Source organism: Cornus florida, unplaced genomic scaffold (assembly GCF_030987335.1).
Source record: "Cornus florida cultivar Cherokee Brave unplaced genomic scaffold, ASM3098733v1 CherokeeBrave_3.0.0_Hap2_Chr03, whole genome shotgun sequence".
Lineage (NCBI taxonomy): Eukaryota > Viridiplantae > Streptophyta > Magnoliopsida > Cornales > Cornaceae > Cornus > Cornus florida.
This window is the reverse complement of record NW_026775573.1, coordinates 29564090-29574118: the sequence shown is the minus strand read 5'-3', so window position 1 is coordinate 29574118 and position 10029 is coordinate 29564090. Positions and strand designations below refer to the sequence as shown.

General features: G+C 42.4%; 1 pseudogene; it reads right to left on the bottom strand.

Annotated features, from left to right (window-relative positions):
• Positions 1–9617: 9617 nt before the first annotated feature.
• Positions 9618–9716, bottom strand: LOC132302097 (small nucleolar RNA R71; annotated as a pseudogene).
• Positions 9717–10029: the final 313 nt, after the last annotated feature.

Genomic DNA, 10029 nt, shown 5'->3' with positions numbered 1-10029 from the left:
AAAAAAAATTTCGGAGTACCCATTTTTTCAATAAAAACAAAAAAAGCATTTGAGTACAGAAATAAAAAAGAAACAAGTAGTAACTGAAGATGTTGGAAAAGTCATTTCATATTTTCAACGTGGCAGTTAGTATTCCAAAGCAACTGTTAGTATTCCAAAGCGAGAGTAATTACAGGTTGACGTGCAATGTACATTCATACACACACTGTTTTTTACGTAGCATTTGGCAATCTAAGCCTAGCATAATGTCACGTACTTAGATCTTTCAAAGCTCACGTGCATCCTTAGACACTTTCAAACTCTCTTGAAGCGCTAAATCAGCCTACCCGAGTGTGTTAGCTTAGTGAAGACAAGTGCTTTGCTTACTTGGATATGTAGGAAGAAATTAGGCAAGTGAGCAAAAGAGTTTGGATATGTATGAACACTTGTATTGCTTGAGAGGAGATTACAATTTAGGTTGCTTGGTGAGGAGCAAATGAATTCCCACCTCCTATTTATAGCCTTTTGGCCCTTACAAGAACATTTTAGATATGTACAAATGTGTGGCCTAGAATGAGTGTTTAGAATCCTCCAAAGAACTATCTACACAATTCTAGAACTATATATAATGTTCAAGACAAGTTTTAGAGAATTCTAGAGAATTCTATACAACTCTAGACAAGTTTAGAAAATTCTGGAAAGTTCCATACTTGTGTAGAGAAGTCTAGAAAGCTCCGGTCCATACAGGCTCCATATCATCGTCTACCGGGTGTCTGCGTAGCGTAGTTTCTTGGTTGCGGGGCGTGACATTCTCCCCTACCTAAGCTCGCGACGCCCTCGTCGCGTTTTCTTGCTTGAACCGCTGGATATGCTCCGCGAACTGTCAAAGTGTATCCTCATGCTCCCAGCTCGTCTTACTATCTAGCAGGTTCTTCCATTTCACTAAGTTCTCTATATACTTAGGCACACCTCTCTTGCTCATTACACGATCCGCAAGGATGCAATCAACTTCCTTGTCAAAGGATGTGACAACGGCAGTGGGTGCCCTTTGCGATATGCCCCGAGTAAGATCTTTCGTGTCTTCATGATAAGGCTTGAGCATGCTGACACGGAAGACTGGATATATCTTCAACTTGGGTGGAAGCTCCACTATGTAAGAGACCTTGCCCACCCTCTTGACAATGGGGAATAGGCACTCGTACTTCCTTACTAACCCCTTATACACACTTCGGAAAGACTTAAACTGTTGGGGTAGTAGCTTAACTATCACCTGGTCTCCCACTATGTACTCCACCCTCCTTCGCTTGGTGTCGGCCCACTTTTTCATCTTCTTTGCCGCCTTGTCAAGGTACGCCCTAGCCAAATCGAACTGCTCGTGCCACTTCTTGGCAAATTTATAGGCCGTCAGACTTTTACCATCGCAAGTCGAAGCAATGGCGTTGGGTGTCATAGGCTGCCGTTTGGTAACAACCTCAAATGGACTGTGATTGGTAGCCTCACTCCGTTGTAAGTTGTAAGAAAACTGTGCCACCCCAAGGAGTATGGCCCAATCTCGCTAGTTGGCACTCACATAGTGCCTCAAATAAAGCTCTAGGAAAGCATTGATGCGTTTCGTCTGCCCATCTGATTTGGGGGTGGAAACTTGTAGAGAAGTTGAGATTCGTCCCCATCTTCTTGAAGAGCCCCGTCCAAAATCTACCTGTAAAGCGCAGGTCTCTGTCACTGACAATGTTTTGCGGAACTCCCCAAAGCCTTACCACAGGGTCAACAAACAATTCTGCTGCCCTCTCTGCCATGTAATCTGCTAGTGCGGGTATGAAGGTTGCATACTTGCTGAACCGATCTACCACCACTATAATGCTCCCGCAACCCTCTAACTTGGGCAAACAAGTAATGAAACCTATAGAGACATTTTCCCATAGTCTCTCTGGAATAGGCAATGGCTCCAGTAGACTAGCGGGATGCTGTTGCTCAATCTTGTCTTGTTGGCATACAAGACAAGTCCTCACATATGTCTCCATATCATCACGCATCCGAGGCTAATAATGTGAATCTTCAAGGAGTGCTAGTGTGCGCCGCATACCTGGGCGACCAGCCCATTTAGTGTCGTGGTACTCCTGTATCAACTCTTTTTGCAAGTTGCCCCACCTGGGCACAAAGAGTCGGTCCCCTGTAGTGAGAAGTAAATCATCCCTTAGCCAAAAACGCCGAGTCTTCCCTTCCTTAGCTAGCTGAATAAGGCTTTTGGCTAGAGGGTCATGCTACAACCCCTCCTTGATCTGCTCCACAAGAGGGTGCTAGGGTTGACTAATAGCTGCGAGCTCGGCTTTGCGACTAAGCGCATCTGCCACAACATTGGCCTTGCGCGGCTTGTATTCAAAATGATAAATGAACTCCGCTAGGAAGTCCTGCCATCGAGCTTACTTGGGGCTAAGCTTCTTCTGTGTCTGGAAGTAGCTGGTGGCAACATTATCCGTCTTGATCACAAATTGTGCCCTGAGCAAGTAGTGCCTCCAAGTACGTAGGCAATGGATGACCACCGTCATCTCTTTCTCCTGCACCGTATAGCGCCGCTCGATGTCATTAAGCTTGCGACTCTCATAAGCTATAGGGTGTTCTTCCTGCATCAACACGCCCCCAATAGCAAAGTCTGATGCATTCGTGTGCACCTCATATGGCTTGGAGTGGTCGGGTAAGCTAAGTACCGGCTCCTCTGTGACTGCCCTCTTCAAGTCATCAAATGCCCCCTAGCATGACTCTGTCTAACTCCAATCACGCTTCTTCTTGAGAAGGTCTGTCAATGGGGCTGCTCTTGTGGAGTAACCCTTGATGAAGCGGCGGTAGTAATTGACAAGCCCAAGAAATGAGCGTAGTTCTGTCACTTTACTGGGCGGCTCCCACTCTTGAATGGCCCTCACCTTTGCCTCATCCATCATCAGCTTGCCATCCCGTATCTTATGTCCTAGGAACAACACCTCCTCTTGGGCAAAGGAGCATTTCTCCGTCTTCACATATAGGTCGTTCTCCCGTAGGACTTGGAAGACAGCCCTCAAGTGCTGTGCGTGCTCCTCTAAAGTGGTGCTATACACAACAATATCATCCAAGTACACCACCACAAAGTGATCCAGGTAGGGATGGAAGAGCTTGTTCATCAAAGTACAGAAAGTAGCAGGTGCATTGGTGAGATCAAATTGCATAACAAGGAACTCATAAAAGCCATACCTCGTCACACATGTAGTCTTAGGCTCATCCCCGTCTGCTATCCGTACCTAATAGTACCCTGAGCGCAAGTCTAGCTTAGTGAAGTAGCGTGCTCCACTAAGCTGATAAAAAAGATCAGCAATAAGAGGAATAGGGTATTGTTTTTTATAGTCACCTTGTTTAATGCCCGGTAGTCAATGCACATATGTAAGGACCCGTCCTTCTTCCTCTGGAACGTGTGCGCTATATGGGGCCTTCGAGGGTCGAATATAGCCCGCATCTAACAGCTCCTTGAGTTACCTTCGCAACTTCTCCAACTCTGGGGGTGCCATCCGGTAGGGTACCAAAGTAGGGAGTTTAGAACCCGGTTCCAGCTCAATCTTATGATTCACCTCCCTCCTAGGTGGAAGCTTCTTGGGCATCTCATTTGGCATCATGTTTGTGTACTCATCTAGCATGGCTCGTATCTCCTTAGGCACCTTTTCTTGTGAGGAAAGGACTAGCTCATTATCGGGCGTCTCATTCAACATAGCAAGATAGCTAGTCTCCCCCTTCCTAAAGCCCTTTTTGAACTGCATAGCTGACAAGGCTTGGGCTTCCAACTTGGTGCCTCGCTCCACCGGCACCATACATGTTGTGTTGCCTTCCATGATACACATAGTGTTGGCAAAGGGAATGGGGAAGGCTCTTACCTTGTCTAAGAACTCCAACCCAAGGACTAGTTTGAAGTCATCCATGGGTACTACCGATAGGTCCATGTGGCCACCCCACTCGCCAATGCATGTTTTGACGCCGTGTGCTATGCCATATATAGCTTTTGCCACTGAGTTAACTGCCTTCATAGAGCCCCCTTCTTTGCTATACTTGAGGCCCAACCTCTTGGCCTCGTTAATACTCGCAAAGTTGTGGAACGCATCCATGTCCACCAAAACACGTGTAGGTGTCCCATTGATGCTCGCCTCCACGAACATTAGCCCCTTAGCCACCGCCTTAAGGACTTCCATCTTAGCCTTGATGGCATTAAGGATTTGCAGTGAACCTATTTGCGCCTCCACCTGCAGTTTCTCTTTGTAGCGACTCGTCATGGCATTAAGGGTCTTCCGCTTTGGGCAATCTCTTACCCAATGTGGTCCACCACATATGAAGCAAGAACCCTTAGGCTTGGGTGTTCCTTCCTTGTTCTCCCTTCCCTTTTTGCCACCATGGCCACCACCTGGCTTACGGGACCAATCCTTGTGGGGTACAGCGCCCTTATCTCCCCCACATTTGCCAGCATACCTCCCCTTGTCCTTGTCTTTGTCCTTTGGCTTGGACGAGGGTTCTTTCTTGGAGTTGAAATCAATAAAGAACTCCGCCTTTATAATAGCTGTGGCAAGTTCTTACACGTTGCACCGCCTCAACTCTGTCTTGGCCCACAACTGTAAGCCATTCATAAAAAAGAAAAGAGAGTCCTTGTCAGATAGATCTGGGATCTCAAGAGTTAGCTTAGTGAATTCCTTCACATAGTCCCGAATCGACCCAACCTATTTTAGCCTTCGGAGTCTGCCACTGGCTTCATCCTCGGCATTCTCAGGATAGAAATGCTTCTTAATTTCTCTCATGAAATCAGCCTAAGTATCAATAGAGATCGTACCTTTACCCATGTTGCCATACTTCTTCCTCCACCATAGCATGGCATGGTCAGTGAGGTAGAGAGTCGCCGTACGTATCTTGATGGTCTCATCTGTCATACCTGTAACCTCAAAGTATTGCTCCATGCTGAATAGGAAGTTCTCCAACTCCCTCGCTACCTGGTTCCCACCATAGCTCTTAGGCTTGGGAATATCAACCCGGGGTGCTACTACCCCCGTAGTAGTTGTGCCGGACGCCACCGCCCGTTTGAACAATGCCCAGTCTGCTCGCATTTTCTCCATTTGCTCATGAAAAGTGCCAAGCTCTTGATCAACGTAGCCACGTAGGCTGGCAAACTCGCCCAACATAAGTTTTCTAAGTGCTTGGAGCTCCTACTGAAAGTCACCACTTAGGGTATTGAGTGAACCTTTGACAGCATTCTGGACCTCAGCGTCCTCCGACTCCAGCCCATCCATGCGCTGGTGAGCATCCTCAAGTTGCTCCAACACGTTGGCTATGGACCCCTCTATGTTTGCCACACGTGCCTTTAAGCCCACCATGATGTCCTTCGACCTAACCCTTGTCCTCAGTTCGACTGGAGGGAGATTTGCTTCCCTTTCATGTGAATCCTCCTCATAGGCGTTACTCATGCCTGATTGCTCCGCCATAGCTTCTTCCACACAAGGTGTGACGCCTTAGGACCTTAGCTCTGATACCAACTGTAACGGACTTGGACCTTTCCAAGCTCACATGCGGCCTTAGACACTTTTAAGCCCCCTTGAAGCGCTAAGTCAGCCTACCTGAGTGTGCTAGCTTAGTGAAGACTAAGACTAGACAAGTGTTTTGCTTACTTGGGTGTGTAAGAAGAGATTAGGCAAATGAGCAAAAGAGTTTGGGAATGTATGAACACTTGTATTGCTTGAGAGGAGATTACAACTTAGGTTGGTTGGTGAGGAACAAATGAATTCCCACCTCCTATTTATAGGCCTTTGGCCCTTACACGAACATTCTAGATGTGTACAAATGTGTGGCCTATAGTGAGTGTCTAGAATCATCCAAAGAATTATCTACACAATTCTAGAACTATATACAATGTTCAAGACAAGTCTAGAGAATTCTATACAACTCTAGACAAGTCTAGAAAAGGCTAGACAACTCCACACTAATCTAGAGAATTCCAGAAAGTTTAATACTTGTGTAGAGAAGTCTAGAAAGCTCCGGTCCATGCAGGCTCCATGTCATTATCTGCTGGGTGTCTGTGTGGTGCCTGCGTGACGTAGCCTCTTGGTTGCGGGGCGTGACAATAAGCACAATTCAGAAAGCCGTAAAGGGCAACTTTGTACTAATATTGATGAGTAATCAAACGAATGTACTTCTTAGATTAGGTATGCTCCATCTTTTCTTTTCCTTCAATATTGCTTGATTTTTTATTAATTATAATCAAAACTCTTGCTGTCACATTCACAATTGATGATTAATAAATGTTTTACACTCCGTATTACATAGAGAATGAAATATATATTATTATTTTTCTGGTTATTGTTCAATACATGTGATGAGATGAGAGGACTATATGTGTGTGACAGTGGGTTACTCATTTTTTGTCATGTTGTTTTGTTGGCTTTAATTTACAGCTGAAGTTTCAAGATCATTCAGAGATGTTCAACCAGCAGACTATCTATTCAAAATAGAGTCTTTCCCACTTCTTTTTGAAACTTAGATTGAAAAGTATGAATCTAATGATTTTGAAGCTGGTGGTTATAAATGGTGTGTTTGAATCTCTCTATTTCATTTAATTTTGTACTTGTTATCCTCAAAGTGCACATTTAAACACCTTAAGCTTGAATGTTCTATTACCTTGTTCTATCTTATTTTCTCGTTTTAGTCTAATTTCATGTTATTTCACTTTTCAGGAACTTATCCCCAAAATAAGTTAATTCATCTGAATTGGAGTATAAAAGATGCAATCTCAAGTTTAGTGGAAGAAAAGAGCAAAGTGGAAGCAAATTGGTGAAAGGAAGCCTTCTTCAATCGATCAAAACGAGCTCCGATCAATCACACAGCGATTGGTCCAACCATGCCAAGATGAATCGAGCCTTTTGTCCTTATCCTCAGAAAATTTCCTTTTTCGATCAATCCAACATTCCTTCAATCGATCGAACATTTTTGATCTTATCCTCACTTATCACTTTTGTCCTCTTCTCAAAAATATCTCAGCCTTATTTTTATTCTAAAAAGGCGCCACCATGGTTCGATTGATTGAACCAATTTCGTGATCGATCGAACCTCCTCAAGTGCGTGAAAAGTTGATTTCAAGCCAAATTAAAGGTGTGCTTGTGGTGCAATCATTTGGAGGTCCTAGTGCACGAGGTCTGACTATTGGGTATGACACTTGAGCTACCTATATAAGGATTTTGGCTATTTTGAGTAAGAGAGGTTGGTTAGTTAGAGAGACTTGGCTAGAGATTAGAGAGAGATATACATAAATTGGGAAAGTTCTTCTTCTCATCTAGGGTTTCCACAAAGGAGAATAAGATCATATCTACCATGGAGATAGCTCTTGAGGGTTAGATGACAACATCAATGAGTGGCTAAACATCTTCTTGGGGCTAGAGTTAGCCCAAAGCATGCCTCCTAGAGTTTGATGACTTGTAATTAATGGGGATTAGTGTTGTAATTCTTGTCTTGACCTTTGATTTATATAAATCTTGTTTCTACAATGATTTGTGTAGTTTAATACTTCCAATTGATCATTTAATCCTATTCATATGTCTATGTATGCTAGAATGGATGTTCATGTGTTTATCTCTAGATTTTGTTACATTGATGCATGTCTATGTGTGTTAATATTGTGAATGTAGTGATGGTCAAGGCATAGTGCTTAGATGGAATACTCTTGTAGTTTATTTGATGGTTCATACTTATTTCTTGATGGATTGTGCCACAACCTTAGTTTAATTAGTTTAATTTTCATGTTACTAGCTTAGTTGCAGTGTAGTTGAGTGTAGTTGCCTTACTTTCTTAGATAGGTGGACAATCAATTCTTGTTGTTTGATGTTCCATGCTTATGAATGCAAGTAGTATATCTCTCTAATTTGATGATGTGCATTGATTGTGGGGTTATAGAAGGATTACTGGCTCAATTTGATATGTTGCGTTATTCATTAGTTTGGCTAGATAATGTATGCTTACTTGGTTATCCATGCTAATATTTCAATCAATGGCACACACTCTCATTTACAACACATAATTCCCTTAATCCATCAAATATTGAATGTCTAGGAAGGTGGTGCTTAGTGGTGAACTCTATGACCCAAGACTCCTCTCTCTTATTCTTTATACCTTACTTAATTTAGTTGTGTTACATTGCATTTGTTTAGTTTAAATTATAGTTTAACTCAACCAACAAACCATCTTATGATCACTCGACCTACTAATCCAACATTGTTTCTATACAAATACTGCTTCTTTTCCCTTGGGACGATCCCTACTCACCCTAGCTATATTAGTAGTTAGAGGTAGTAGTGGCATTCTATAAATTCAAACTTGGCCACACTACACACTTATTCGCTTGTTGCCTCAACACACACCAAGTTTTGGCACTGTTGTCGGGGATTGGCAAAGCCGTATTTTGGAAACAATTAGGAATTAGTATTTTTTTTATTGTGTCTTTATTTTATTTTATTTTGGTTACTTATTGTATTTATTCTTGATTGGCTAGGTGTATTGAGTAAGAGAAGTGAAGCAAAGGAAAATTCTAAAGGAAGGAGCTAAGTTAAGCAAATCAAAAACATAGAAAGCTAAAAATCTAAAAATTTGCAAAGCAAGGTAAAGTAAAACTTGAAAAATAATTTGAAGTCGCTTAAGGACCCTTTATGAGCTTTTCTAACTCTATCTCTGGTTAAATCGTCGGCCGGCGTGGTGGTAAGTTTTTAAATTCTTAAATAAATCGTGAGCCTATGTGGAGATAGTTTACTTTCTTTGTATATTGTTGAAAGCTTGGGAGTATGGGATAAATATTTGTGGAGGTTTGTTAATTGATTTGTTGCGGAGGCGAAGTGATTACTATTTGCTACGTGCTTATTGCTAGTTGTTGTTTTGTTTGTGCATGCATGGTCATAGGTTGTTAAATCCTACTCTTATCCCACTTGATTTTTATCTTGAATCGGTTGTTCGTAATCCCAGGGGAAGTGGTAGCTCTCATCACTCCATTTCATCAATAGAGGACATTAATGAGGACCATGTAGAGGACCTTGGTCACATTGACCAACAAGGTATCTTCCACCCAAATGTGCATTATGATAACATTCAAGTGCCATTAGGCATGCCAAAACCATCTGGTCCACAACAATAAGGCCAAGTTCCATTGGGAATGCCTCGGCCACTTTTTGTTCCACCCTCACCTCCCGTTGCTCAAGTGAATCATGGTGATCGTGTCGAACCACCAATTGTGAATCCTCTTCTTGCTTTAAGAGATCAATATGTGCCAAATGGGTATAATGCACCGACATGCATTCAATTACCCCTATTTAGAGCTCACCATTATGAGATTAAACCACAAACCATTCAAATGCTTCCCAATTATCATGGACTTCCAAGTGAAGAACCTTACAAGCATTTAGTTTAGTTTCTTAAAGTGTGTTCCACTGTGAAATACACTGACATGCCAGAAGAGGTTTTAAGACTCAAACTCTTTTCTTTCACCCTTAAAGATAAGGCAAAATATTGGTTTAACAATCTAAGACTTTTTTGATAACTTCTTGGATAGAAATGCAACAAGAGTTCTAGAGAAAGTATTATCTGATTTCAAAGACCAATTCAATGCGAACCTTAATTCGAGAGTTTTCTCAAGGGGATGGGGAATTGTTTCATGAGGCATGGGAGCGCTTAAATGACTTGCTTAGGAAATGTCCACATCATGACATTCCTAAGTGGCAATTGGTCCAATTTTTCTTTGAAAGTTTATTGGACAATTTTAAAGGAGTGGTTGATGCTTCTTTGGGTGGTTCTTATCTTAATAGGCATAAAGACGATGTATGGCGCTTATATGAGAGTATGAGTGAGAATTCAATACATCAATCCTTGTCTTCCAAAAATGGTAGAAATCTAGATGGAAGGAAGAATGTCGGCTTGTATCAAGTTGACAATTCCAATGACATAGCCGCTGAAGTCAAGTCTTTATCTCAAAGGTTTGATCAATTTTTTATCAACCATAATTCAATGAATCAAGTGTCTTCC